Genomic DNA, 23,307 nt, shown 5'->3' with positions numbered 1-23,307 from the left:
GGCTGTGCTGCAGGGACACTGCGGGTCAGACAGTTGCTCTGGTGGTGGCCACATGCTCTCAGGCTCTGTGTGGCAGGACCCTTCTCCCCAGTGTCACCACCACTCTGTCAGGGTTATGATCCCCCTCCAAATCTGGCCTACAGGGCCTCTTGGCTGAGGTGTCTCCCTGTGCTGGGCCCACTGCCCAGGGTCCCCCTCGCGCTCCCCAGCTGCTCACCACACACAGCTCTGGACTGCTCCAGCCCCAGCTCCAGCCCCAGCTCCACACTGCCTCAGCACGGCTGCTGCTGCTGCTCTGCCTTCAGCTCCCTGGGCTGCTTCTCTGGCCTCCCTGGCTCCAGTTGCTACAGCTCCGCTCCCAGGGCAGGTCTGCTCTGCAGGCTGCTTCTGTGACTCTCTCTCAGCTCTCACCTGCTTCCTGGGCTGCTTGTCTGGCCCCTCTGGCTCTGGTTGCTGCAGCTCCCCTCCCAGGGCAGGTCTGCTCTCTCTGTGCTCTGCTCTGGCTTTTTGGGTTGCAGCTCTGCTCCCAGCAGCTTAGCTTGGGCCCCTACTCTCGCCTTAGCTCGGCCCCACTCTGTCTGACTCAGGCAATTTCAGCTCACACGGAGGATGGGACCCACCCTGGCCTTCTGTCTCTTTGATTAGCCTGCCCGCCCTGTCAATCAGGCTGACCTGGAGCACTGGCCTCTTGCCATTGTTCCTGGGGACTGTCAGTCTCAGGGTCCTGATTTGCCATCGATCCCTCCCCTTTTAGTGCTGGGAGCTAGCAACAAAAACACCCCCACTGAATGTTAGTAAGGGGATAACAGTCCCCTTACATATAGCAAACTTTCATCCCTCTACAGGGAATAAGGCTCCCTTCTAACCCTCTCCTGCTGCCCTCTGGCCATGCTGTATCACATATTTGCCTCCCCTCCCCACTCAACACCATGGGGTTGGGCTACTTGGGACGAGAGGCAGTGCTGTCATGACAGGCCATCAGCATTGCCATATTGGCTTCCAGCCCTACACTGTACCCAGAAATGGAAGGGCTGCAGGGATAGGAATCACCTAGTCCAGGGGTCCCCAATGCGCCCGCGTCCTGGCCGGCGGTCGAGCATCCGCCGAAATGCTGCCAAAATGCGACACCATTTCGGCATCACCGTCTCTCGATGATGCTGATTGTCAGCAGCAAACAGTGTCATTGAGAGGTGTCGCTGCCGAATTTGGCGGCATTTTGGTGGATGCTCAACTGCCGCCATGATCCTTCGTCTGGCACCTGCCAGACGAAAAGGTTGGGGACCACTGACCTAGTCACTCTTGCATTCCTCTCCTTGTTTCTGTGCATCTACTGAAGTGGGGCATGGTCTGTCACGAGGGTAAACTGTTGCCCCAGTAGGTAGTAGCAGAGAGTCTCCACAGCCCATTTTACTGCAAACATTCTTTTTCAATGACGGTGTACTTTTGTTCCCTGGGGAGCAGTTTCCAGTGGAGGTACAAGATTCGGTGTTCCTCCTCCCCTACCATCTGCGAAAGGACAGCTCCTAGCCCTACCTCCGAGGCATCTGTTTGTAGGATAAATTCCTTCTCAAAGTCTGGGGCTATAAGCACTGGATGACACCAAAGGGCTGTCCTTAAATCTGCAAATGCTTCTTCTGCTGCAACAGTCCACTTTGCTATCTCGGGGCCCCAAGCCTTTATCAGATCAGTCAATGGCCCTGCTCTTGTGGCAAAATGAGGAATGAATCTCCGATAGTATCCTACTATCCCTAGAAATGCTCTGACCTGCTTTTTGAGGACTGGTCGAGGCCAACCTTGTATTGCCTCCACTTTATTCCATTGGGGTTTCACCAAACCTCTCCCTACAACATACCCGAGGTATCTGGCCTCAGCTAGTCCTATCAAGCACTTGAGAGGGTTGGCAGTGAGGTTGACCTTCCGCAGGGCATCTAGCACTGCTTCTACTTTTCCTAGGTGCATTTCCCAGTCAGGGCTATGGATGACTATGTCGTCTACATAGGCGGCGGCATACTTGGCATGGGTCTCTAATGGGCTATCTGTTTGTTCTTCCACAATAAATGACATCACATTTTCCTCTTTGAAGGTTTGTCTTATAGCAACTAGCAAGCTGAATAATGTGCAAAACAACATGAGATGGTGGTTTAGCATGGTCCTGATCCCACTGAAGTCAATCATAATTTTGCCACTGACTTCAATGGGAAGGAAACTGGTCAATTGATTGGCAATAGAAACCATATGATTGTTATTGTAAAATATAAATACCAATTTTGTGGATGTAGCACATTTTGTACACAGTATGTCAAAATACTTACAAAAATAGTTGGATGAAATAATTAAAATCTTGTAATTGGGTTGTACTCAGTATTTACATAAAAGCCAGATGAAAAATGATGGGATTTCAGTTTTATTAATGAATTCCTTCACTATAAACCTGCTTCTGAAGTCAGTGAAAATCTGAAGTAACCCCACTGTGTTCAGTGGAATTATTCTGGATTTACTTCTGTGTAAGCGAGATCAGAATCAGCCCTAAATTTGCATTTCTAATAGCACCAGGTAGTGAATACAATAGATGGAGTTGACAGCTGGCAACAAGCACATTTTCAAAAGATTTCAATATGGATCACAGGGATTATCTGCAAATCCTTGTGCTGAGAATCAGACCGTATGAGACTGAACCTCAGGATCAGCTGAGTGAATGACTGGGTGAATGGCCCAGTGAGTGACCATACACTCCTGCAGGCACTCATTTTGTTTTAGAAAGGAAAGATGGTTTTGTGATTAAGGCATTGACATGCAACTCAAGAGATGTGGGTTCATTTCCTGATGCTGACTCAGACTTCCTGTGTAACCTCAGATGAATTATTTGGGCCTTATCTAGGAAAAAAGGTGTTTTTGACATGTGGTAACTAACTAATGTGCTACAAGGCAGTAGTAGTTTTCACATGTGTTATCTGGTTGCCGTAAGCCCTTGGCTTCACCCTAATATTTACCTCTACCTGCTAACGCACATGAAAACTACAAACTGCTTTGTCCATCCTAGGATTTTATCATAAGTTAGCTACCAAGTGGTAAAAAACTAGAACTTTTTACTTAGTGTAGACACACCCTTTAAGCCTGATACCCATTTACAACAAAGTCACATTGACAGTATAGATGAGCCTTAAAGTGATATACAGCCATTTTAAGGCCACTTGATACTCTCAGACCATGTAAAGGTGCCTAGGGACTTGTCTACACTGCTGCTTGAGTCAATGTGACTTATGTTGCTCAGGAGTGTAAAAAGCTCTCCCGCCGACATAGCTTCCACCTCTCATTGAGGAGGAGTAATTACGTCGATGGGAGAGAGTACAAAAGAGCCTAGAATGGACGGAAAGCCCTTAAAAATTATCTTACAGTTCATAGTCTGAATCTCTCCTGGATTCAGGCCTGCAGCACCTATTTACTGCTGGGAGCCATCACCTTCTGCTGCATCTCCTCATCACAGGCAACGAGTGAGGCAGGAATCTGGCTGGGAAAGACATCTCCACTCCCTCTTCTCTTCTTCAGTCCTTTGGAGGATCGGGGGAAATGAGGAGAATGAGGTTATAAGGGGCCCCTCATTTTACTTTTTGGAGGCAGAAGAGAGAATGGTCCTACCTGAAAGAGATACATTATGATGGTGTAGCCAATTTGGTCCCAGGATAATAGAGAGACAAGGTAGGCGAAGTAAAATCACCAAGAGAAGTTAGTCCAGTAAAAGATTTTACCTCACCCACCTTGTCTTTCTAAATGAAAGAGTCCACCTCCACATTTGATGGGGAAGGGAGTGTAGGATTATGGACTGCAAGGTGTCCATAATCAGTATGCATGGGAAAGCGGTGTAAGCAGGTGTTCACTCCACATGAGGCTTGAACAGGTAAAATAGGCCAATTATCTGGAGGAGAACCAGGGACTGTTAAAGCCTAATGGCTGATGAAGCCCAGCTGGGGGAGGAGCTGGGGTAGGCTCATAAAGAGAGGAAGTTGGTGATAGGAGAAAGGCTACAGGGAAGACTTTGCAGTTACCCTCTAGAGAGGGGAGAAGTTTACTAGGTACAAAGAGGAGCTCTAGGGGAAGAGTAAGTCCTAGGAGCCTACCTTAGCAAGAAGTCAAGAGGGGTAAAGTGGTCACAGGGAGTGGAAGAAGCTCCACTTGTAACCCAGTGGGCCAGAAGAGAGGTAGGAAAGAGCCCAGGGAAACAGCATAGGGTCAATGTTTGAGCAGGCTGTGATTGGCAGGTATTGGGTCCCTGGGCTGGAACCTGGAACAGGGGCAGGCCTGGATTCCTCCATTGGCCACTGAGAAAGTGGCACAGACTTGGAAGTGGGTCAGGAGACTGCTTGAGACTGGAGATAGACAGTTTGTCCAGTGGGACGTTGATACCTCCAGAAGGGCAGAACTATAGTGATGTGGCTCAAGGACCAAGTCACAAAGAGGAAACACCTCGAGTCTGCAGAGAGAGAGAGCGAGCATGGGGTGAAAGACTGATGGAAGAGCAAGAGCTAATGCCCAGATGTAGCCACAAGGAGGTACCTCAGTGGTGAATGTAACCTATTACAAATGGATGTTTCAGTGTGTGGAGTGGGAGTCCCACAGAGAAGAGGGGTGTGTATATGAGAGAGAGAGATTGAGAACACAAGGATGAGTGCTAATGTGTCTCAGGGTATGTCTACACTGCAATCAGTGCTGTGACTGCAGCACAGGCTGTACAAGTCTGCTTGGGATCCTGGGTATGTACTCAAGCAGCTAGCCTGTGCTTCACTGCTATAGCTAGATAAGGTATGTCTACATGTGCTGCAGTCACATATCAGAATGCAATGTAGGCATGCCCTCAGAGGAAATGCACGGAAGAAAGGGGCATGCTTGGAAAGGAGAGGACTCCAGTGTGGGGCCTCACATGAAGGAGACAGCACAGGGGTGAACTGAATGAGGGACAGCAAACCACTAGCAGTGTCTCTAGAACAGAGATTCGTGAGGTGTACATTTCCTCAGGTATGCATCTTGTACATTTGAAGCAATGCCAAATTAATTCATACTGAAATGCTGTTCAGTGGGCATGATTTTTGCCCAGTGCGGCTCTCATACAGAGATCATCAAGGATGTCTGGAAAATATCTGGTACATTTCTGAGAGAATTAAAAAGATTGTAAAGGAAAATGGATACAATAAACTGCCCACTACACTGTGTGCACAAAGAAAATAAAAAGATTGTTTGAACAGCTGGAATTTAAAACTTATATTCCTTAGTTATTTATTTTAATAAATGAACAGCTATAATTAAAGTTAAAGTGATCACACAAGCGTGAATAAAAACAACCCAGCTGTTACTGCTTCCAAGAACTTGTACCCTGAGATAATATGGTAAAGGGCCCTGTGTTATTGACAGTAACTTAAACCAGAAATAAAGACATATGAAAGCCACAACCACTTAAAGCATGTGAACCGCTGTCCCAGTTAGTGGGGAACATGGGAATGAAAGGCTGTGGTGGACACATGTCTGCATTTTCATTTAGCACCTTAACAAAATTTTGTACTAGGTGCAGCTTTGTTGACAATTGTTGGAATGGACACATAAGTGGTGGGAGTTTAGTACTTATGTTTGTTTAAACTGCTGTTTATATTTGTTTGTAATTTTTGTTGTTGATTAAGTATTTTTTATTTTAAACAAAAAGTTGGAAGAGTACCACCTCACAAAGCAGTCGTTAGGCCAGTCACAAAATAATCAGTTCCTCTGAGAAAAATATCCAGGCTTTATAGCCAGAAAAAGTCACTTGCTATTATAGCACCTTTCACAGACATCAATGTATTCTTCTGAATTACAAATGAGGGGCCTTGTCCTGCACTGTGTAACAGACAGGGGGTAGCTTTGCACAGAGCCCCACTGAGGCACAAATGCAGGTTATTCTGCGGTGGGCTGAAGTGTAGATGAATTCCACAGCTGCAGGTCAACTTGAGTAGGTGGGATATAGTTATCCATTAGTGCTGGACAAAATATTTTCATCAAATGTGTTGGATCAAAAACTGTTGTTATCAAAATTGCTTAGGTTTTGTTTGGTCCACAAAATGTCATTCAAATGTGAATGGGACAAGGACATTCAGACAAGAAGCCATATTTTTTGAGGGAGGTAAATGCCATGGGATCTTTAATGACCAGAAATAGGATCTCTCATTTATATGAGATCTGAAAGCACCTCCAGCATCTGTGCAATGTTTCCTCCAAGGGAAGTGCATCAGCTGTATTACCAATACCAATTCCTGCAAAAACTGGTATTTTTCTCATGGATGTCTCCCATCCAAGTATGAAGAGAATCCAGTCTTGTTTGGGAGCTTTAAGTTCAAAGCCTCAATGTGCTACTGCTGTTCAAATCTGCAGATGGGCTAGGTGATGCAATGTACTAGTTCTTTGGGGTGAAATTCTGGTGCCTTTGACTTCATGAGGCCAGGATTTCACCCGTAGGGTTTTAACTAAAGCCCATTGAAGTCAACAGAAATTCTATTGACTTTCATGGACTTGTAATGCATTTGCTTTTCACCTCTGAAACTTGGGTTTAAATCTAATGAATATTAAGAAAAATAGTTGTCTCCTTTGTAGACATTTGACCACATCACAAAACCATAATAGAGTTTGCCAAATTTCAGTAAAATTGGCAGTCTGTATTCATGATAGTCCCGGATCTGGAAAGAAGGGCCAACCAGTAAAAAATCAAGCCAGGAAAGCAGGCTATGCATCTTGCAGTTATATTCCTTCATTTTCATGTCACAAGATGCAAGTTATTTAGTTATTAAAAAATATATTTATTTGCAGTCTGCTAAATAACATCCTTTAAAACCATGTTTTCTTAATTAACGCCAGAAGTGTTTATGTCCTGATTCACTACACACAATCTGATTTCAAATGATTCTTTTGATAAAATAAATTTATGCATTTCAGTATGTAAACTAAAATGAAGACCGTCAAGATCTGAGAAAAATTACCATTGTTTTGCGTTTCTTTCAGTCAAACTACACATCTGTTTTTTTAATTCTTTGTAAACTAATCATAAAACCCCCAAATTCAAAGGGAGATGAATATGATACAGCCTGCACACATGCTTAATAATTATAAGAGCCCCAAAGAAGATGTAAATATTTTGGAAACTTCCCCCTTTTCTAAGCCTCCCAAACAGCAATCTTGGGAGAGCATGGGGACAGCAAGTCTAGCATGGACTTGGACAGCAAGAATTAATAAACATAATCATCTGCATTGTTTCTGTCTCTGCCTATTCTCCTACCTCTTTCCAGTCATCATTCTTCTATGTAATTCTTCTACTTTAAGTTGTTTTTCATTTTTCACACTAATGGTATCTCCCCACTTGACTTTATTCAATTTTTTCATTAAGCTTTATTTCCTTTTCACACTCTGTCATCACTGATCCTGACACTTCCAAAAGTGAAAGGAAAAGGAAGAATGCAGGCATTATTTACAGTATTACCATACCTCCTGCCAAAATAGTAACATTGACTTAAAAATCATGACATTAAAAAAAAGTAATAATTTTGGGGTCTTTTTATTTGCCTGCTGCTTTTTCAATTTTTATTCATGTTTTCTAGCTTTTCTCTGCAAACATGAAAGCAAGCAACTTACTTTAAAAAAAGAGAGTCTCATGCAATCACATGATTCCAGGAGCTGAGGCTATAAAGAAAACACCACTTATGCAAGACTCATGATAAAATCTTTGATGCCATCCTTGCCATCATACAGATTAGTTGTGTTTTCCTTCTAATTTGTTTCTGAAGCTCCTTTGCACCAGCAATAGCTACTTGTGTGAACTCGGTCCTGGTCTTCTGGCAGCACAATGAGACCCTAATGAGTTGGTCACAAATTTCTTATCATTGTTATAAAGAACTGATTTTCTCAGAAGCATATTGGATTTCCTCTTGCACTGCTCACCCTCTCCTTCTTAGTGGCGTTGACCAGAACTGGTCGGCTCAGAGGCACGTTAATGCCCTCATGTGCTGCTCACACAAAGAATGGCCCAAAGCTGACTGACTTCAGTGAGTCTTGGGTCAAGCCCACTTGCCTTACCAGCAATGCTGCACAGCATTGGTTAGCCATGTAGATGATGGAAATCAATAGTGCACTCCTGCAGCACAGAGACTCTTGCAATTCCCTGTAATCTGGTAATATCCTCCTCAAGTGACACTTGACCTTCAAATGAAACTTTGGCAGCACCACGGTTGCTAAGGGGTGATTATGTGGCCCAGGGAGTGCTGCAGATGCACAGGGAGGGAGTGGCCCAGGACCCCTGCTGGTGCTGGGGGTGGGGGTTGACTGGGTTGGGAGGCTCCATACCTGGCTCCTTGTGGCTCCCCAGAAGCAGGGATGTGTCCATCCCTCAGCTCTTAGCTTTGCGTGCTGCCCCAAGCACTGGATCCGCAGCTCCCATCGGCTGGGAACTGCAGCCAATGGGAGCTGCGGGGACGGTGCCTGTGAGCAGAGGCAGTGCGCTGAGCTAGGAGCTGAGGGAGGGACAGACATGTCGCCGTTTCCGGGGAGCCCCCCGAGGTGAGTGCTGCCCAGAGCCCTCACCCCCTCCCACGCTCCAACCCTCAGCCCTGAGCCCCCGCCCCTCCACACACCCAAACTCCTCCTGCTGCTGCTGTGGGGAGGAGGTGGTGGCCCAAGACTGTCCCAGCAGTGGCCAGTGCTGCTGGCCTAGGGACTGCCCAAGCTGCTCAGGCAGCCCCCGAGCCAGCCATGCCAGCCGCTGCAGAAGTCCCAGAAAGTCATGGAATCCATGACTTCCGTGACCTCCATGACATACTTGCAGCCTTAATGATCTGTGAATTGACAAAACTCTAATCCAGTGCAGAGACAGAAAATACAGGCTACATACAGTGTCTTTACTACAGTACTTTCCTGTTTGCTCTGTGGTACTCAATGTATACAGACACATTGCTGCTCAGCTCAGGAGCAGCCAGAAATCACCAAGCAGGTATCTGCTTATCTCTTCCAGCTTCAGATCTAAATGATGACATGTAGGTCACTACTATTTCACTCATTCTGCTAAATAAATCTTTGGCACAGACTGTAAAAAAAAACAACAGATGAACCTCTGAAGGGTACATTTTTGTTACAGTGAGCCAGGAACTGGGCCCACCCTGTCCATTAACAATAATGGAAGCGGCATGGCTAATATTCCATGCGGTCAGCTGAAAGTGTACCTCAAGCTATACAGGTAAACCCAAACAAAAACCCTACAGAAACAGCTAGTGAAAGCGAATTTTATACATTTACGTGCACACACATGCATTTAATAGCTATTGCTAAAAGGAAGTACACGAAACAGCGCCAGTGTGAAGAGTTTATACAACCCTGTTTGCAAGTAAAACATGATCAGGATAAGTGTCTGAAGGGTTCTTGGTATAATTTAAGCCTGATAGCACTCTGATCTACAGAGTAGAATTCAAACATTGGATTTTGGATAATGAAATATTTGGTCAGTGATCAGAGAGATCTACCTCTGTTTCTTTAGCAAATACTTTATCCAATGCGAGTACAAGCTCTGCACACTCTTCCTCTGAGCTTGTAAGAGATGTACATGTAGAGAATAATTATGTGTAGATTTTGAGTTCCCTCACTAGAATATTCACACCCGCAAAAGTATATGTTGCTCAAACCTAACAGCTTCCAAAGTGGTTCTCTATATGGAGCTGCACATCACTACTTCACTCCCTGAACAGTTCTGTAGAAGGCAGGATTGGGAAAATAGAACACCAGTACTTTTTTCCAGCTCTCCATCCTTGCTCTCATAACACTTTCACCTTTTTGCCTTAACTGTAATAATTTGAAGATAGGTGCCAGTCACAATCAGTATACAGCAGGTGTCTTTTTGCTCTTTCAACCTCCCCCCCTTATTTATATATAGTGTGTTAGATCCACAATTGGGTATTTTTCATTCCATGCATCTGATGAAGTGGGTTTTAGCCCACAAAAGCTTATGCCCAAATAAATTTGTTATTCTGGAAGGTGCCACAAGGGCTCCTTGTTTTTGCTGATACAGCCTAACATGGCTACAACGCTAAGACAAACAAGTTTGTTTACATTTACAGGAGATAATGCTGCTCTTCTTATTTACAATGTCATCTGAAAGTGAGAACAGTAATTTGCATGGCACTTTTGTAGATGGCTCTGTAAGGTATTTACACTCCAGATATGCTAAACATTTGCATGCCCCTTCATGCTTTGGCTACCATTCCTGAGGACATGCTTCCATGTTGATGATGCTCATTAAAAAATAATGCTCTAATTACATTTGTGACTGAACTCCTTGAGGTGAATTGTATGTCTCTTGATCTGTTTTACCCACATTCTGCCATATATTTGATGTTACAATCTTGGATGATGACCCAGCACATGTTGTTCGTTTTAAGAACACTTTCACTTCAGATTTGACAAAATGCAAAGAAGGTACCAATGTGAGATTTCTAAAGATAGGTACAGCACTCGACCCCAGGTTTAAGAATCTGACGTGCCTTCTAAAATCTGAAAGGGATGATGTGTGGAGCATGCTTTCAGAAGTCTTAAAAGAGCAACACTCTAATGCGGAAACTATAGAACCTGAACCACCAAAAACAAAAAAGAAAATGAACCTTTTGCTGGTGGCATCTGACTAAGATGATGAAAATGATCATGCGTCGGTACACACTTCTTTGGATCGTTATGAGAAGAACCCATCATCGGCATGAACTCATGTCCTCTGGAATGATGGTTGAAGCATGAAGGGGCATCGAAATGTTTAGCAAGTCTGGCACGTAAATACCTTGCAATGCTGACTACAACAGTCCCATGTGAATGCCTGTTCTCACCTTCAGGTGACATTGTAAATAAGAAGTGGGCAGCATTATCTCCTGTAAATATAAACAAACTTGTTTTCTGAGCGACTGGCTGAACAAGAAGTAGGACTGAGTGGACTTGTAGGCTCTAAAGTTTTGCATTGTTTTGTTTTTGAGTGCCGTTATTTCTTTGTACCTAATTCTACATTTGTAAGTTCAACTTTCATGATAACAAACTTGCACTTGTATTAGGTGAATTGAAAAATACAATTTCTTTTGTTTTTACTGTGCAAATATTTGTAATAAAAATAATAATATAAAGTGAGCACTGTACACTTTGTATTCTGTGGGGTAACTGAAATCAGTATATTTGAAAATGTAAAAAACATCCAAAATATTTAAATAAATGGTATTCTATTATTCTGTAACAGTGCAATTAATTGTGATTTTTTAAATTGCATGATTAATCACGATTAAGTTTTTTTAATTGCTTGACAGCACTACTCAAAAGTCATCTAAGACACATCTGAAAAAAATAAAATAGAAAACTCATTTCAAGCTCACTACAGCATCTGTGGCATTCCTGAACTCTCTCAAAAGTCTGCAGATACAGCCAATTTCTAAAAAGTGGGCTCTAATATTGACTGCTCAGCTTGAGACATCCTGGGCCTAATTGTCAGAGACGTCAGACACTCACAACTTCCATGGGCTTCAGCTGGAGATGTGGGTTCTCAGCACCTCTGAAAGTCAGGCACATGGTATCTGAAGCTCAGAGGTCAAAATTAGAGCTCAGCCTCAAGAACACATGAGTGAGTTACTGCTGCTTTACATCAATGAAGCTCAAAGCAGAATTAAGGCTTCAAGGCCAGATTCACCGATCCATTCCAGCTGCTTTGCACCATTCCAGTGATGCTAAGCAGCTGTAAACCCGGCTTAACTGACCAGTTAAACTGGATTTATGTCCTGCTTTCTGTTGCTTTATCATACTGGTGAATCTGATCCATAAAATGTAGATACAAGTTTCTTTAAATTAGTTGTAAAACCAGTGAAAGTGAGATCAAAAGCAGGCACTTGGGGACTTTAAGTACAGAGCTCTAAAACTGAGGAGTACATGAAAGAGTTCTGTTATAAGAATCCTTTCTTTCATTACAGATGGACAAACAAAAAAGTCAATAACTTGACCAGCTTATTAGAACCAAAATCCATTTTTGCCAGCATTAAATCTCCCAGTTAAAGGCATACTAGGGCTGGTCTATACTACAGGGGAAAATCGATCTTAGATACGCAACTTCAGCTACGTGAATAATGTAGCTGAAATCAAAGTATCTAAGATCGAATTACTCACCGTCCTCACGGCGCGGAATCGATGTCCGCAGCTCCCCCTGTCGATTCTGCAACTCCGTTCGGGTTGGTGGCATTCCGGAATCAATATAAGCATGTTCGGGGATCGATATATCGCGTCTAGATGAGATGTGATATATTGATCCCCGAGCAATCGATTGCTACCCGCCGATACGGCGGGTAGTGAAGACGTACCCCTAGCTATCTAATGTGCTCCTTACCTTTTTCTACTTTGGATAGTATCTTTATTGCATATTTTTGTACTATCTTTTTGTTTTGCACCTCCCCTCTAGTCTCCCTCCCCCCACAAAAAAGAAAAGAAGAGATCAGATTGAATACACGACACTAAAGTAGCTACTTTCCAGTTCAAGGAGAAAATACTTATACAGTATGTATCAGGTATCAGAGGGGTAGCCGTGTTAGTCTGGATCTGTAAAAGCAGCAAAGAATCCTATGGCACCTTATAGACTAACAGATGTTTTGGAGCTCATGCTCCAAAACGTCTGTTAGTCTATAAGGTGCCACAGGATTCTTTGCTGCTTTTACAGTATATATCAGGTTTTCTGTTGAACAGATATCTAATTGTAAAAAATCCAAACAACCCCATCCTGGTATTTAATCAGCATATCTTTAATATTACATGGCTGGAGCGCTGGTGAAATATATCTTGTCAGCTCTGGTTAGGTCAGTAGCACGATCAATAATATGATGTTGAAAGCTACCTAGTGACTAGTTTTTAGAAAGTTCTATTCAGTCAATACATTCCTTAGAGTCTTATTGTCTTCTCCAGTCTTTCGGAGGTGAAAAGGTTGAGTGCGTGCGATTCAGAGGGTCTGAACTGTTTGGCAAAGCTTTTCTGAAAAATCTAAAGACACATTTGCTGCTTTTGCTGCCCAAATGGAAAGTAATAATATAGCATCCTGTCCAATAAATGTGCATATTTGGAGAAAGACATCTTGGCTAATATGGAAATGTTGGGGGTGCATTCCATTGTTTCATGTTAAAGGGATAACATCAAATTAGGTTAAGGCCTCAGGTTAAAGCTCTATTTTTTTTCCAAAGACTTTATGAAAACCCAGACATGAAGAAATAGTCTCATGGAATTAAAAATAAATTAAATTCCTTGGCTTGGAACTTGCTTCCCACTCATTGTCAGAAATCTCCCAAATTTGTTGACCCTCATGGCACGCTGCAAAGGCTAAGATTTTTACAGCAGCTTTTGGAAAGGGGATGTTGCTTACCAGATAACATTTAGGGAGGACGGGGTCATTTTCTTCATTCTTCATGGCTGTGTGGTGTAAGCAGCCTTTCTGCTGTATATGTTGAAGGTTGCAGCAGGATTTATTTTTATGTTTGGCTGCATTTTTAGCTGATTGTTATAATAAAATGGGAACCTTTTCTGTCTGTTTTTATTAATCTAAATAAACAAATGTCCAGGATCTATGGGGTGGGAGGTAAAGGAAAAGGACAGTTCCCACTCTATCTGACAGAATAAGATGGCATGAGGGAATCTTGGAGATGCTGTCAGATTGTGTTTGCCTGCTGAATAAGGGTGGTATAATCCAGTCCTGTCTGCCACACCCTTCCATACCCTCAACCCGCCCTCCCCCCACCACACAAAGGTAGGACATCAGTTTGGTGGAGAGCTGTTCATGCTGGTTTATACCAACTAGCAATTCTCCAACCTCCAGGGAATGCCTAGCCACCCTTTAAGCATTGCAAAGCAGCTGGAATAAAGACAAGGATCTGAGTTCTGCCTCAATGCTAAAAGACAGTGAGACAGGCCATTGCAGTATTTTGGGTGCAGCCAGAAACAGGAAGTTTTCACCAGGTTGACCCTGTCCAATGCAAATAAATAAATAGAGCATGGGAATGCAGTGCTGGTAAAAGGTGCTGGAGCTAAAATCCATTATTTATCCATAGAACTGGTAAGGCATGGAGAGCGGCAATAACAGATTACCCACATTGCGCCTCACTCCTGACACAGACAGAACAGCTGTAAGGATTAGAGAAAATTGTTCAGTTCACGTCCATCCAGTCCTTCCCTTTTGAATGGTTATTTATCTTTCACTGTGTATGATGCAGCTGCTCTTGGAGTGAGGGGAAGGATTTTGGACCTGTTGTTTTGGGTGAGCAAGGAGGCTGTAACTATGGTGGATGATATAAATTGGAAAAGAGGGTATAAGATGGGATTTAAAAATGCTTTGCTTGGACCCAGGGCCGGTGCAAGGATGTTTCGCATCGTAGGTGAAACTTCCACCCTGCGCCCTCCGCCCCCCGTGGCAGCTCCCCCACTCCGCCCTGAGGCACCCCCCCCACGGCAGCTCCTCCTCCGCCCTGAGGCACCCCCCTTGTGGGAGCTCCCCACCCCCACCTGCCACCCTGAGGTACCCTCACCACCCCAGCTCACCCCTGCTCCGCATACGAGCACGAGCACCCCAAGCACTCCATTGCTGCTTCACTTCTCACGTCTCCCAGGCTTGTGGCGCCTAAGCTGATTGGCGCCGCAAGCTTGGGAGGCGGGAGAAGTGAAGCAGCTCACCTCTGCCCCGCCTCCTCCCCGAGTACGCCGTCACCTCTTCACTTCTCCCGCCTCCCAGGCTTGGGGCACCAATCAGCTTAGGTGCTGCAAGCCTGGGAGGCGAGAGAAGTGAAGAGGCAACGGTGTGCTCAGGCAGGAGGCGGGGCAGGGGTGAGCTGGGGCAGGGAGTTCCCCTGTGTGCCGCCCCCCCCACTTGCTGCAGGCGGCCCTCCCCGTGCTCCCTTGCCCAGCTCCCTCCGCCTAACTGCTGGCGGCAACCGGGGCGGCCGAAGATCCAGCTGCCACGGTCACTGCCAAAGAAAATGGTGCCCCCCAAATGCCAGCACCCTAGGCGACTGCCTAGGTCACCTAAATGGTTGCACCGGCCCTGCTTGGACCATATCCCTTTTAGACTCCTATTTGTTTGGCCTATATACCATAACCTGTACAAATGTAATAAACCACAAAGACTGGATTGCAGATTTTTCTGCTTCTTAGGGTACGTCTTCACTACCCACCGTATCGGCGGGTAGCAATCGATTGCTCGGGGATCGATATATTGCGTCTCATCTAGACGCGATATCTCGATCCCTGAACGCGCTTATATCGATTCCAGAACTCCATCAACCGGAACAAAGTTGCGGAATAGACAGGGGGAGCCACGGACATCGATCCCACGCCATGAGGACAGTGAGTAATTCGATCTTAGATACTTGGACTTCAGCTACGTTATTCACGTAGCTGAAGTTGTGTATCTAAGATCGATTTTCTCCCGTAGTGTAGACCAGCCCTTACAGTAAATTGCTTTCCTGACATAGGATGGGAAAACTTTCAACCACATGAAAGCTGACACAAAGGCAATGCCTGTTGTCAGATCTAATTACAAAAATATAAGCTGTGTCTCAATCAAGAGATCACTCAGGATGTTATGCCCCGCTCTTGAATTGTTCCATGTTTGAAAGAATTCCTCACTTGATCATCATTCTGATAGCATTCCAATATGTTTTAAATTATTTTTCTTACCGTTGTACAGATGAGATTAAACTAAATTTCTTATGATTAGATCTGCTTTCCTCATTTAGTTCATTCCTAAAGTGCATCGCTACAGCCCCTTGTATCTTGGGTATTACAACTGTTGCTAATAAAGCCAGGCCCCTTTTATGTAATTGTGCTCACATTTATCTTCCTGCACTATTATATTCTTCAGCCTAATCAGCTCTGCATGGGCAAAGAGACTGGGAGCCAATGAGGGAAATGGAGACCTCTGAGATCAGATGAAGAGCTAGTAGAATGGGGGGGAGATTGGACTGGCTGGACAAAAAGACTGGGGCTAGGAACCAGGGAGGAAGAGAATGAGATTGGACGAGGAGCCCATGGAGGGAGATTAGGACTGGGAGCTGGTGGCAGATGAGAAAAGAGAAACAGTTGGGAGAAGAAGCTGGGAGGGGGGACGTGGACCTGACTGGGCAGACTGGGCTGGCAAGGCTAATGGGTCAGGTACAGGTGGGAGGGGACAGGACAGAAGGGGTCAAACTTGCATGGAAATGGGCAGAAAAGACTGTATCTACAAGAGCACACTCTCCTCCAGCATCTGGAATGGAACCAAGATCCTTGAGTCTCACCATCCAGTGGCATAGCCAGGTAGAGGGAAGAGGGGGAGTGGAAAAAAAAAGACACCACCCGCTGTGGAGCTTTTACTGAGGGTGCAGCGCTCCAGGTCTTCAGTGGCACCTTGGCGGCGAGAGCTTCACTCGCTCCACAGGTCTTTGGTGGCATTTCGGCAATGAAGTTCAGGGCCGCCGAAGACACCCGAAGCGAATGAAGGTCCTGTCGCCGAAGTGCCGCCGAAGACCCGGAGCACCACCCTGTCAGTAAAAGCACTGCAGCAGGTGGCACCTTTTTTTTTTTGCTCCTGGGTAAGTAAAATTAAAAAGGTGCCACTTGTGCTTGGTGGGGGAGTGACTGCTCCCCTGCTCCTCCCCTACTGTCACCATCCCCCTGCTGTCATCAAATATCTGTGAAACCCACTGTCTCATCCCTTCTGGTGCTGGTCCACATACAAGATGACAAGCAAATACTGCTATCTGTTACTCTGACCCTTGCCTCATTTGTTGCAGAAGCTGGAAGGTGTGTAGTGAAGGAGGCAAGGGCTTGCAGGAACAGAAAGGAGAGTCTGATGGTTAAGACAGTAGAATGCTGCCCTGGAGAACTGGATTCTATCCCTGCCTCTGCCACAGAGTGTATGTGTATTGCCAGACAAGTACCTTAAACCAAACTTTTCACAGGTGGTCACCAGCTGTGTGCTCCTCATTTTTTGTGTGCCTTGATACCTTGGGGTCTGATTTGCCAATGTGCTGAGTGCTCACAGCTGCAAACTAAAATCAATGGGAGCTATGCTTTGAACATATCAAGTACTATAAAATGATAAGTAATCTGTAAAATCAGCTCTTTGCTGTCTCATGTTGGGTACCCATATTTACTGGGGATAATACCATCTCCTCATCTCACAGGGGGCTGTGAAGATAAAATAATTAGTGTTTGTGAAGCACTGAGATACTTCCTCATGGGCTTTTTCACCTTTACAGGAGCATTTTAATAGTGTGCAGTAGATAATTCTGAATAGAATACTGAATAGCTGCTCATTAAGTGAGCACCATTCATTCTGTGCACCAAATGAAGCAGGGTCCTGTGGAAAAAATAGCATGTGATGACGTAATTAAAGACTGTATCACAATGAATATCCATAGAGGTGCAGAATAAAGGTTGCATGGGCAACTTTAATCTGGCATTTTCAAACTTGAGTGCTTGACTTTGAAACCTTATTTTCCTTATCTGATATTCTATGTAGTTTCTTATACTGATTTACTCCAGTTAGCTGTGAGTCTAACTTTACTGATTTCAATAAAGTCACATCAGTATAAAACTGGAGTAATGCAGTAGTGAATCATGCCCAGAAGGTATAAACAAATCCCTCTTTTCATATTGGAAGGTAATAAAATGATGCTAGGAGTGGGTTTTAAAAATCAGCTGGCTAGCTGTATACAATATCCCTGTCCACATAACCTCTGTTGTTAAGTATAGAGGTTAACAGATATATCAATTATGGAAAGCATCTCTATTTAGGAAAGCACATAAGCATATTAAGTTCCATTTAAGATAAATCACATGCTTAAGTGCTTTCCTGAATCAGGGCCAGGGAGACAGTTTCATGGTCTCCTATCCTCCCATTCAATATCTCTTAACATCTTTGCGGCCACTACAAATGTTGCAGACATGGGAAAAACATGTGTATTACATTAGACAATTAAGAATAAGTGAATCATGATGTCTCCTTTCGTGCTTTGTTTCATCTGCTCATTCCATCTGTTCTCATCCTCTCTCTCCCCAGCTGCCTTGATTTGAGTGGAGTTGAGATCAGAAGTTGGCCCAGTGTGGATTTATAAGTTTCACTGCACACATCTCTGCATGTTTTTTAGGTCTTCCCCTCAGAATGATGGAGGTCCCCATCATGGCAGACTCACTTCTGTGGGAGGGCATCTGGTCATCATCTCATGGGAGTGTCTATCAGGGATGGCAGCTTTGATTAGAATCCACACTGATGGAGTCTGCCTTGGCATGAGCTGTATCAATTCATCTCTCAGTTGCTCTGGCCAGACCCCCTTCTTAGCAAGCACAACCTACTTCTGGGGCTGCACAGACTACATGCAGGGTCCTTGGTAGAGAAGAAGCTGCAGGCACGTTGCCCCATCATGTCCCTTCCCTCACTGAATGAACTTTCTATCACATCAAGCCCCATGTGCATATCTTGAGATTATGGCTAGCTGTGGCAGATTTATTTGCTTTACTTATATGTGTGTTACTCTGTTCGTGTAACTCAATAAAAACACTTAGTCCAAAAAGATTAAAACAATAGGCTAAAATCCTCCACAAGGAAACAAAACTTCTAATGAGTGTTTTTATGGGATTTCAAACACTTCTACCACAGGCACCAACTTTTTTTCTGCGCCAGTGGGTGCTTGCACCCCTGGCATTGCCCCCACCCTGACTCTGCCCCAGCCCCAAAGTCCCAGCCCTAACTCCACTCTTCACTGCCCCTATTGGACCCCTCCCCAAATCCTCACCCCAGTCCCACCTCCTCCCCCAAGAGTGCTGTGTTCCCCCTCCTCCTTCCCAGGCTTGCGACACAAAACACCTGTTTTGCGGTGCAAGTTCTGGGAGGGACGGGGGAGAAGCAGTACGCAGCGGTGCTCTCAGGGGAGGAGGCGGAGCAGAGGTGGAGGTGAGCTGGGTCAGGGCGGGGAGCTGCCAGTGGGTGCAGAGCATCCACCAATTTTTCCCCATGGGTGCTTCGGCTCTGGAGCACCCATGGAGTCGGTGCCTATGACTTCTACATCATTTAAATACTGGAATAAGAAGCTAAGCCGGTCCCCCCCTCTACAATATAGAGAAAAAGCTAGTTTAAAGGAGCAAACCAAATACACCTTGAGTCACTTGGAACTGATTGAAGGCATTTGGATGGTCATACATTCCTGCACTGTTTGATTGTTCCTGCTAAAAAGCCACAGTTTGCTGCATATGCGTCACATGTTTTAGAATCACTTTCGATTTGTGGAACAACTTGTCTTCTTCCACAGCCAAGAATACATATCATAATCAGACACACTGCAGATAACAAGCCAAAAGCTTCACAATGCAACCTGAGGCCCTGATTCTCCTCTTCATTACACCCAGCGTAAATTGTGAAAAGCTCAGTTGAAGTTTAGTGGAGTTACATGGCTATAAAACCGGAGTGATCTCAGTATCAGGACTGGATTTGTAAAGCTAACAGTATTTCACTTAAGTGAAATATGACATCTTTCCCCCATATATGTAAATAACTGTAAACAAACAGTATCAGAAAAACTGGTTAAAGTCCATTTTTCATTTACAGTTTGTCAATTTGAAACATACTTATAAAAAATCCTTATAAATCACTTCTGAAGTGAATTAAGTGTTTGTGAAACTAGTTGTGGACATTAGTTCAGCTCCTGTGGCCTCTTCAATCCTTGATCTCTTTGCTGAAATTGCCAGTCAGGGTTCTGCTAATTATTGCCATTTTTTTTTATGTGGGCACCTGCCCATTGAGAAACTCATTTCACATAGATCATAATAGATGGTAATGACATTCATTATCTTTTGTCTTGGCTGACATTTGAAGTCACCCAAGTGAATGGCTTTGCATCCTATTATCTATCTGCTGAGTCATCTAATGCCCCAAGAATCAGATCTGTAAAACAGGACCCTATTATCATTTTGGTGGCTCTAACGTTCCAGGGTGTTGATGTTAGGCCAGTTAAGATTTATTATATTGTTCCTCATTGTTAGGCAGTTCCTCCATCTAGGTAAGTAGTGGGACAGTGAACGTAGCATGGGCGACTAGAGGCCTGAGTGGTGAAAGGATGAGTGGAGCACTGGGGGTTAAAATAAATGAGGACTCAGCAAAGACAAAGTTGCTGTAAAAGGAAAGAGACTCTGCCCAAGCAGAAGAGAAAGAACACAAGGGTGCAAGGGGAATGGAAGGAAGTGGAGAAAGGAGACTGGCAGAGCAGAGGCTGGAATCGGAGAATTAGAAGCCACATGGGAGCAAGAGGGAAGGGTAGAATGAAGACTGGTTTTCTTTTTCTGTCCTCTGTTATGTGTTTTGTGACCGCTGCCCATGTGGGGCACTGACTCAGGTGTGTCCATTGCATGTTTTCCTTACTGAGCACAATGAGCTGATCTGGGCAGGTTTCCAGCTTCTCCCTCTGCACAGTCCTTTCCATTCCTTGGGCTGGCTTGTTAGCCCTCGTCCAGACTACCCCGCCGTATCGGTGGGTTAAAATCGATTGCTCGGGGATCGATATATCGCGTCGATCCCCGAGCGCGCTTATATCGATTCCGGAACTCCACCAACCCGAACGGAGTTCCGGAATCAACACGGAGAGCCGCGGACATCGGTCCCGCGCCGTCTGGACGGGTGAGTAATTCGATCTTAGATATTCGACTTCAGCTACGTTATTCAGGTAGCTGAAGTTGCGTATCTAAGATCGATTTTCACCCCCTAGTCTGGACGAGGCCTAGTCTGTGTCACATCACATGAGATGCCACCATTCAGCTCTGACTGATCTATCTGCTGCTGGGGTTCCCTTATTAAACAATGGCCCTGGCAACCAAGCTTTGTTTTGTGTCCCTAACATGTTGCTGGAGTTGCTGCCTTCTGCTATATGTCAAGAGCTTTAAATAATACCATTCTCTTGTCTGGACATGGATCTGATCCAAAAGTGACTGAACTCAATAGTAGACTTTCCATTTACTTCAATGAGCTTTGGACCAGGTCCACAGCACAAACAATGTGACTCCACTGTTTAGATGGCCGGGCACCCATCTTTTTCCCTTCCTGAAGGATGATTGTCACGAGTTAAGAACATAAGAAAGGCCATACAGGGTAAGACCAAAGGTCTATCTAGCCCATTATCCTGTTTTCTGACAGTGGCCAATGCCAGACGCTTCAAAGGGAATGAACAGAACAAGTAAGCACAAAGTGATCCATCTTCTGTCCTCTACTCCCAGCTTCTGGCAATCAGAGGCTAGGGACACCCAGAGCAGGGTGCTACATCTCTGACCATTTTGGCTAATTGTCATTGATGGACCTATCTTCCATGACTAAAGGACTAATGGATGTACTAATGGACTTTTTCTGTACCCCAACAGCCACCTAATAAACACTGGCTTCCAAATGTTACAAATGAGGGGAGAAAGAAAAGAAAGTAGCAGAAACACCTCACTGTTTTAGCACTTTAGTCCACCTCAGTTTCCCCAGCTGTAAAATAGTGATAAAGATACTGACCTCCTGTGTAAAGCACTTTAAGATCTACTGATGAAATGCACTCTATAAGAGCTTGGTATTACACAAATACACCTCTACCCCACTATAAAACGGTCGCGGGGAGCCAGAAATCCCTACTGCATTATAGCTGAAACCCTGTTATATCTGGGTAGGGGCGGCAGGGCTCCAGCTGTGATTTAAAGGGTTCTAGGCTCTCTGTAGCAGCCGGAGTCTCAGGCCCTTTAAATCACCGGCGAGCCCCGCTGCTGCTAACCCGGGGTAGGAGTGGCAGGACTCCAGCAGGATTTAAGAGACCCGGGGCTCCCTGCAGCAGCTGGAGCCCTGAACCCTTTAAAGCACTGCCCGAGTCCTGCTGCTGCAGACCCGGGGTAGCGGCAGCAGGGCTCCAGTGGGATTTAAAGGGCCCGGGGCTCCCCGCAGCAGCCGGAGCCCCGGACCCTTTAGAGCACTGCCCGAGTCCCGCTGCTACCACACTATACACGAACCCGTGTTATATCGGGTCGTGTTATAGTGGGGTAGAGGTTATTAGCAAAAATATATAGAAAATGATCAAAGCTCCTTTCCACAGTGAATTTTAAAATAATACATCAATGATCAAATACAGCACTATATAAGAGCTAGGTATTATTATTACAGTCACAAAGTGCTACAGCAGAATAATACAGATCATGGGCCAGATTTTAGCATCTGCTTAGAGTGGCACAAAGGAATTAAACTCTCACTTTTGCAAGATTTCTGAGCAGCTCTATTCCTGGGTGGTCACTCTCAGGCTTACAGACATCTTCCATGCGAAATAATAATAATAAAGACAATGCCTGCTGTAATCAAAATCATTAAAAAAATCATCTGGTCTTTTCAGATGAAGTGAGGGTCAGCTGGAAATAACATTGCTGAATCTGCCCCCATTTCAACCAAGTCAGATTTCAAGGATAAGGGTTGTTGCCAGCTGGCTTGTGTAGCATGGGCAACATCTGGGAAGATGTGAATTCTCTGATAACTGGATATCTGCACTTTTGTTTTCTATGCCACCTCAAAGCACATTCCCTGAGACCTATTCTTGCAAAAGTGACATTTAAAGAATGAGAGGATTTTTTTTTTTTGGAGACCCTTCAGAGACAGTTTGAGAACTTAGATACTTCACAGGAACGAGGGAAGCTTTCAAAATCCCCAGGTGAAGATTCGTTCACTCAGAATTGATTTAAGTAAAGGGAGAAAATATCAATGTTGTTGTCATTCTCACCCCTTTTAACAGGTCCTGATACTGTCAAACTGAAAATCAGCTGCTTTTCTAAAATCATAATATGTTTGGGGCAAAGAATTCCTTACCAGTTTCTCCTGGCAGAATTCTTCAGTGCCCAGCCCAGTTACTCTGATGGGATACTTCAGAGAGGTTTTAACCTTTGCATTCCTAATAGTAAGAAGAGAGGAGGGAAGTTAAGTTAAACTGGGTCTCATGCGTTTTGCTTTCTATACCTGACTCTGTCACAGACTTTCTGTATGATCTTGCACAAGTCAGTTAGCCCCGGATCCTCCAATGAACTCCACATGGAGCTCATTACATGGCTACAGTCTTCTCAATGCTTTAATTCCCTGTCTGTAAAATGGGGATGATAATACTTCCTCCAATCCTTTGTCTGTCTGGTCTATTTATATTGTAAATAGAGAGAGACTCATGTACATAGAACACCTAGCGTAATGGCAGATCTTGGTTGTGTTCCCTAGGGCCTCCCATCCTACTAATAATAAAT

This window comes from Gopherus flavomarginatus, chromosome 1 (assembly GCF_025201925.1).
Source record: "Gopherus flavomarginatus isolate rGopFla2 chromosome 1, rGopFla2.mat.asm, whole genome shotgun sequence".
In the NCBI taxonomy this organism is placed as follows: Eukaryota; Metazoa; Chordata; order Testudines; family Testudinidae; genus Gopherus; species Gopherus flavomarginatus.
Note: the sequence above shows the minus strand (reverse complement) of the source record.